This window comes from Myotis brandtii, unplaced genomic scaffold, assembly GCF_000412655.1.
Source record: "Myotis brandtii unplaced genomic scaffold, ASM41265v1 scaffold513, whole genome shotgun sequence".
Lineage (NCBI taxonomy): Eukaryota > Metazoa > Chordata > Mammalia > Chiroptera > Vespertilionidae > Myotis > Myotis brandtii.
The window spans coordinates 453,723-461,370 of record NW_005369552.1 but is presented as its reverse complement, the minus strand read 5'-3'; the positions used below and the strand labels follow the sequence as shown (position 1 = coordinate 461,370).

The 7,648-nt window shown below is 44.4% G+C and overlaps 1 pseudogene; it reads left to right on the top strand.

Moving 5' to 3' along the window:
• Positions 1–1,539: 1,539 nt before the first annotated feature.
• On the top strand, positions 1,540–2,036 carry LOC102242792 (annotated as a pseudogene).
• Positions 2,037–7,648: the final 5,612 nt, after the last annotated feature.

Sequence of the window (7,648 nt, the reverse complement as noted above, 5' to 3'; positions counted from 1 at the left end):
GGGTGGGTGGGGGGTGAGGGCGGAGGGGGGGGTGGGGGAACTGAGAGGGGGAGTTATGGGGGGGAAAAAGAGGAACAAATGTAATAATCTGAACAATAAAGATTTAATTAAAAAAAAACTATTATACTTCTTAATTGCTTGGTAGAATTTTAGCAGGGTCTGCCTGAAATATCTATGCTGTCCCACTAATTTCCTAAAGGAAAACATCTTTTGGTGGTGGTTGAGGGAAGGGGGTTTGTCCTTATTTGATTACAGTACATTCATTTTGGATGGCTACTTATTTTGATAACAGAAATGCATCCACAATTCTCCTATTCAATTTGAAAGAAAATTCCTAAAGTGAGATTGAGAAACTCCCTGGAAAATTAATATGAGTGGAGTCCAGAAACCATGTTCTTTCCCCAAATCATTGAATGTTTTATGTATGTATGTATGTATGTATGTATGTATGTATTTATTTTTAACCAGGGCAAGCAGAGCCACTGCCCAAACCAATTTCCCCAAATCATTGAATGTTTTATGTATGTATGTATTTATTTATTTATTTTTAACAAGAGCAAGCAGAGCCACTGCCCAAACCAGCTAAGGTTGGGATTAGAGAAAAGGCACCTATTCAGTGATTACTGAAAGAGCAAGGCCATGTGTTGCTAGTCATTCTCTCTTGAGTGTTGGGTCTCTATCTGATAAACTTTCTGATATGGAGGTACCTACATTTGGCGACAGTCCTGATGAAGTGGTCCAAAATCTCCATAGCCCTGAGACTGATGTATTTGTGTCTCCTGTTTGTTACCGCACTGATCCCTTATTTCTGCTGTGCTGCCCTGTCCCAGGATGGGTAGGTGAATTCACTATAGCCATAAGTAGACTATATCCACAAATATAGCTATTCACTATAGCGACAAATGTCTCCTTTCTGATGTTTTCTTTAAGGGTTAAACTTGAGTCCTAAATCCCTTATACAGTGTTGTGAAGAGCATTATAGATAAAAAGAAAACAAAACAATGCCTTACCTTGCTCTTTCCAAAATATAATATTAGGAAACTAAAGAAGCAATTGTACGTGAAATGTTTTTATTTGGCCTTAAACTATTTTCCTGCCAGATAAAAGCAGACTGATGTGTATGATTTAAACTTGCTTTAAGTTTACTGTGCTGTGCTTGGCAGCTGAGTCAGCCTCACATATAGTGGGAAGGTGCAGGCTTTGACATCAAGGTGTCCTGAATTGAAATCCAGCTTTGCTACTACTATATAGTGCTTAAGTCTGTTTACTTTTCTTTTCTCTCCCCTCCTCCTCCTCCACCTCCTCCTCCTCCTTACTTGTAAATAGAGAAACAGCAACAAAAATACCCAACTCACAGGATTGCTGTGGAGATTACCTGAGATCAGTCATACAGTGCATGTTTGAAGGCACTAAAAAATATTAGCTTCCTACCCTTGCTCAGATGTCATTGGGTAAAGGCTTCTTTGTGCTCATTAAAGCCTCTGAGGGATGAGAAGTTTTAATAGAAGCTCTGAGCCTTTTGCCACTGCAGCCGCAGCCATGCATACGCTCAGGTTTCAGAAGAGGCTTGCCTCCAGAGTCCTCCACTGTGGAAAAAAGGTCTGGTTAGACCCCAATGAGATCAATGAACTCACCAATGCCAACTCCCATCAGCAAGTTTGGAAGCTGATCAAAGATGAACTGATCGGTGCTGGAAAAACACATTGGCCCACAGGAAGACCAGGCACATGGGTATAGATGAGCGAAAGGGCACTGCCAATGCTCGGATGCCTGAGAGAGTAACCTGGATGAGGAGGGTGAGAATTCTTCACTGGCTTCTCAGAAGATACTGTGAACCTAGGAAGATTGACCACCACATGTACCAGAGCCTGTACCTGAAAGTGAAGGGTAGTGTGTTCAAAAAGGAGTGGTTTCTCATGGGACACATCCACAAGCTGAAGGCAGACAAGGCTCACAAGAAGCTTCTGGCTACCCTTTGCCAGGCACAAAGGAAACATAAATCCAAGACCAAGTTTGCTCAGAACTCACTTGTGTAGTTTCATTTGAGTTATAAACCCTGAGAAAAAAATCATACTCTTTCTTTTATCGTGTTCTTAAAAAGCATTCTCTACCTGTGCTTCTCAAACTCTAAGGTACATAGGAATCACCTGGGCATCTTGTTTGAATGCAGATTTAAATTTGGTAGGCTAGGGGAGGGGCCTAAGAGTCTACCTTTCTAACAAGCTTCTAGATGACCAGATGCTATTGATTCCTGGACCACACTTTGAAGAGCAAGGCAGACCATACACCCATTGATGCTGGACCCAGGAAGGGTGGCCTTGACTAATCTAATGCATAAGACAGCATACAGAATTTGATGTGGTGCCTGTTATCTGGCCAGCCTCTCACTGTTATTGTTTTATTACCTGTGTAGGATAAACTGGAAAACTTATCCTTGATACACTATTGTTCCATATAATCAAAAATGGGACAAAGGTGATTCTGGCCTTCAAGGACATGGTAGGTGACAGCTCTCACAGATCCACTGTGGGGAGAGCAGTCACTTCAGAGTCAGCCTGCAGCACTTGGTGATCACTTCCCACAGGCTTGATAGTGAGGGGTGGTCAGGTGTGTGAAGGTAACAGAGCCATGGCCTGGCCAGCTGGGTACCAGGTGTAGCCTGGCTTGTAGGAAAGATGGGAAAAGCCAAAGCCCAGACTATAGCCCTGAAATCTGAGGCCAGACCCCACATCCCCACTGGGGTTGCAGCAATACTCAGTGGAAATGGCTAGGCAGACAATATGTCAGGCAGCACCAACAGCTTGTGACAGGCAGCATCAAAGAGATACCCCACAGGGCTGCTAAATGTCCTGTGTGTGGTGCACATGGTTCAAGGTTGTATTTCTCTGAGGGATACAATTGCTCTGCATTTGAGAAATGGAAAATGTGTGGCATATATGGTGTGGAGAAGACAGGAAAGTGCATTGGAAAGAGTATGGACTCGGGGGTCCATGAGAAACTGCTTCCAACCTCAGCTCCGAGGCAGCGAATACCTGTGTGGCGCAGGCAACACTGTGGATCTCTGAGCCTCAATTCTCTGGTCTGTGAAATGAGGCTGCCAACACATAACTTGCAGGGTCACTGTGAAGAATAAAGAAGACAATGTGTCATCAGATGGCGCCTTTATAAAACGGCAACTTTAAGGTTATGGGTTCTGGCTAATTTCTGGAAGGCAGCAGCTCCCACTCAGATAGGCAGGCAGGCAATCTCACTTCAGTTATCGTCCCTCAATATAATTGCTGCACCCATTCAGCAGACGCTATCTTGACTCTCAAACCTGAGGTTGGATTGCATTGCAGCCCACAGTAAGGTGGCCTGGCCCCGGCCATCCCTTATCTTCTACCGAAGTCACAGCCTGGGACTATCCTTTGCTCCTGTACAGGGACAAGCCTTATGGGACGAGCTGGGGACCTGTAGCGGAGCAAACTTAGCAAATCTGATAGCCTTCGTGCAGTCCCTGTGGATGGTCACTCACCCTCAGCCCCTGCTCCACTCATGCCTTCCTCTTGGCCAACAGAAGAGGAAACAAAATGTTTTCATTAACAGTAATGAAAATCAAGCTGTGAAGTGACCAACCTGCTGAGTTGGACCTAAGAGAAAATAGAGCGTAGGAAAAGATTATAATGGAAATGGTTAAATATTATAACATGTAGCACAGAACCTGTGAACAAAAGATTAAGATGGTTTTGTGGACTGGTAAAGCACGGCAACAGGTCCAGTGTTGTTCACTTGTTAAAAAATATTTTCTGGACTGCTACTCTTCGCCGTCAAAGGACCCCAGCCCACTTAGCCAAAGAAATCCATGCACACCCAGTTGGCTAAATGCTAATCAGAATCTAAAAAGCTTCAGGTTTTACTTTCATATACAAAAGTCATTCATCACTCAGATCTTTCATTAACTCAACTTCAAAGCTCTTCCATAGCTATCATTCCAACAGGGTCAGAGAAATAGGGTTTGACCATCCTTTTTTCTTGAGGGGGGTGATGACTAGAGAATCACAAATAATAATGACTTCCTCCCCCTCTTGAACCTCATTCTCATTTTCCAAAAATAAACATGCCTTGTCTTCCGTGAAGCAGAGTATAGCTTCTGCAGGCATTCTGTCAGATAAAAACAGGTGAAAGGACCTCCATGGTAAGTGAATCATCATCTCTCAGTGTGCAAATGCCCAAGTCATAAAACTGTGAGGACCACACAGGAAATCTAGGCTGCTGTCATGATATGTTTTCATATTTGGTAGAGGGATACTGCCTTCTGATGCTTTGTCAAAGACAGAGATCCAGGAGATGTGGTCGGTGAGCTGTGCACCCGGCCAGAGGTCTCTGCAAAGCTAGTGCCCAATGAGAAAGCTTTTCTCAAACCTCTGTGAGCTGTGACGGGTTTTGGTACCTACAGATGTGGGACCCATCCAGACCCAAAGGCTCTCATAGACCTCACTTTCCAGCATCCACAGAACATGAGTTAGGAATTCCTCCCGTGCTCACCTACTTCTTCCTGCACTGGGCGCCCCTGTGCATTTGGCGGCTGGGGGAGGAGAAAGGAAGGAGACAAACTTTCGAAATCAACATTTTTGGGAAACCTCCAGCTTGTTTCAGAATCAGCAGGACACATGAGCCCGCCACAATAGGTTCACTTTCATGTGGATGCTGCAGTAGGCAAGACTTCCAAGTAAAAACTCTGAATGTGAATTTAGCTAGTTTTGGATAAAGCCGCCTTTCAGCGTCAATAAACACCATGAATGCAGCAGTGGTGGAGTTACAACTTAATGAGATGAGGGGAAGTGCACCGGGTCAGGCCTCATCTCCCAGCCTCTGTCATGCTAATCAGCTGGGCAGCCGGCAGCTGAAAAACTGCTGGAATTTTTATTTGCATTTCATTTACTTGGAAGGAAATTGACCCAGATGGTCCACAAAAGCCCTAGAAGGCTGGCAAGCAGTGTAGGGCTGCACACTTCTCAGAGGGCCTGCACTTGTCTGCCCATCCTTCTTTGAGCCTGGGGCATAAAAGATTAAAACTGCGTAAGGGAATTGATTTCATGATTTTTAGATAATTTCCCCAAGATTTCAGAAAGGACCTCAGTAAACTAATTTAATCAAACAGGAGCTCAATAGTAATTAAGGAGAAGAAAAGCTGCGATAATGAAAGAGGTGGTGAGGATTTTTGCTGTTGCTGGTGGGAACCTTTCTTAATTAGGAAAAGTCTAAAAACTGGATGATGTTGATGGAGACAAGCAGAGGCAGGGAGAGCCGGCAGCCGGCGCCACAGTCAGCCCATGATGGATTGCCCGCACAGTTTATGTCCTCTAAAGAGAGCACAAACAATTGGCCACCGAGGTGCCCTGCTTGGCATTTCCACGGGTTTTTGCCTGAATCCTGAAGGTTGGGCCTTCTGGGAGAACCCAGGTTTGTCCCCACCTAGTCCCTTTTAATGGAGGGCTCATTCTCATCCAGGCAACACTCACACCTCATCATGACTCTTGGATAATATAGGATTGGGGAGCACAGGCTGTGGGGCCAGGCTGCCTGTCCAAATCCAGGCTCTGTCAATTACTAGCTGCATGACCTTGGGTGAGTTAGCCTTCATCTGCACCTCAGTGTCCTTGGATGTAAGATGGAGATAATAATAGTGCCCTTCCTCTAGGGTCCTTGAGCATCTGAAATGAGGCTATGTTAGGAGCAGAAATAAAATATTGGGGACTAGCTATAATTATAAGAAATATTAACCATGCTCCGTTAACCGTGATAATTCTGTTCTGCTTAGAAAAAGCACATTCTAACCTGGCTGAGAGTTGTATGCCCTGGGGCAGTGGTCGGCAAACCGCGGCTCACCGCCACATGCGGCTCTTTGGCCCCTTGAGTGTGGCTCTTCCACAAAATACCGACTTCTGCGCATGGGCCATGAAGTTTCAATCGCACTGTACGTGCGTGCCCGTGAGTGATATTTTGTGGAAGAGCCACACTCAAGGGGCCAAAGAGCCGTATGTGGCTCGCAAGCCGGGGTCTGCCGACCACGGCCCTGGGGTATGGGAGCTAACATCGGAATGCAGTCCATCCTCCTTTCCCTGAGAACTGCTTATCATAATGGAAAGATTTACCATAAGTATGTCAAACTCAAAGGCTAACAAGGGCCAAATAAACAGGTTTAAGTTTATGTGGGCCACAAAAAAAACAAAAGCTTCAATTTTCACAGAAACAGGTTTGTTTCAATAGAGACATGCTGAATACAAAGGGCTGAAATAAATGAGTAAACGTTAACATAAACTAATAGAACATTTTAATAAAAATTAATATTTTTCTTGAACATTAACTTACCAGACACCGAATAACTGCACAAATTAATAAGCATAGAGCAAATAAGCCTATTTTTCCTGTTCTCCGAAAGTGAAGTATTTCCTGTTGCGCACACCTGACTTCCCTGACCACATGCTTCTTCGCCTTCCCCCTACTGTCATGCCTGGAGTGAGGCCCTGGACCTGGTCTCCCGCAGAGGGTAAGCCTGGTTTCCTTGCCAGCTTCACCCCAGAGTTTCACTTCTAACATCTCCTCTGCTCCCAACTAAAAGGGAAAGAGAGAGCACCCAGGCATCAGCTCTCATGAAATGCATCCTGAAAAAAAAAGAAAAGAAAAGAAATGCATCCTGATTTATATCTAAATCTTTATTTTACATGTAACTGTAAGGGGCTCTTGTCAGTGGCAATGTGAAACATTTATTCCACATGAGTGCCAATAAATGGTTCTCTTCACTAGAATGTCTATACATTGGCTTTCAGTAACAAGCATTATCCCACTGGCTTCCAAATATAAACAGATTTAAAATGTATTATGCAAAACAGAGTTTATTGTAAAGATCCTGGAGTGGACCAGGGATCCCAGAGACAAGGATGTACCTTGGCCTTAGGAATGTGCTGGGAGCTGAAACTGAACTTGAAACCTCTCTCTGCTACTCACTCTGCTCTTTTCTATGTATTTCTTCCTTCTTCTCTTGCCCTTGGCACACTGGTTTCCTCTGTTGTTTTGGTGTAAAGAATGGAAAACATCACCTCTGATGGCTGCTGCATTGACATGTTAGAGGTCCAAGCACCCAGAGGGAGAACTCCAATCTATTAATTTTAATTCCAAATCCAAGGGAAGGAACATTTAGGGCAAGCACTTGCCTCATCATCTCTAGAGGAAGGGTAGGGTCAAAGTAGCTGCCAAAGTTAATGCGTTAATAGTTTTAAAGCACCCTTTATATAATGAGCATTATAACTAATTAAAAATAAAGGTGCAGTTGATTTTAAGGAAGAGAGAAAATAAAACTTTGTTGCTCCTCACTCTTTGTTTTCTGATCCCTCAAGAATGGGGCAGAGAAAAAGTCCAGGCAGAGAGACCTGGAGCCAACTTCCTTTGAGACAGTCAGTGGGCATCAGAGGCAGGCATTGCTCTCTACTGAATGCCAAAGAAAAAAATAAAAACACAGGAAAAGACCCCAAATTATTCTTTCCATCCCATTGAGGACAAGTAACCCAGAGCTCTAAACAGCAGGGCAGGGTGAGCCTGGGGAATCTGTATCTGTACCAGTTGTACTAAGGGAGCAGGCAATGTCCCTCCTGGAAGGCTGGAGTGAGGG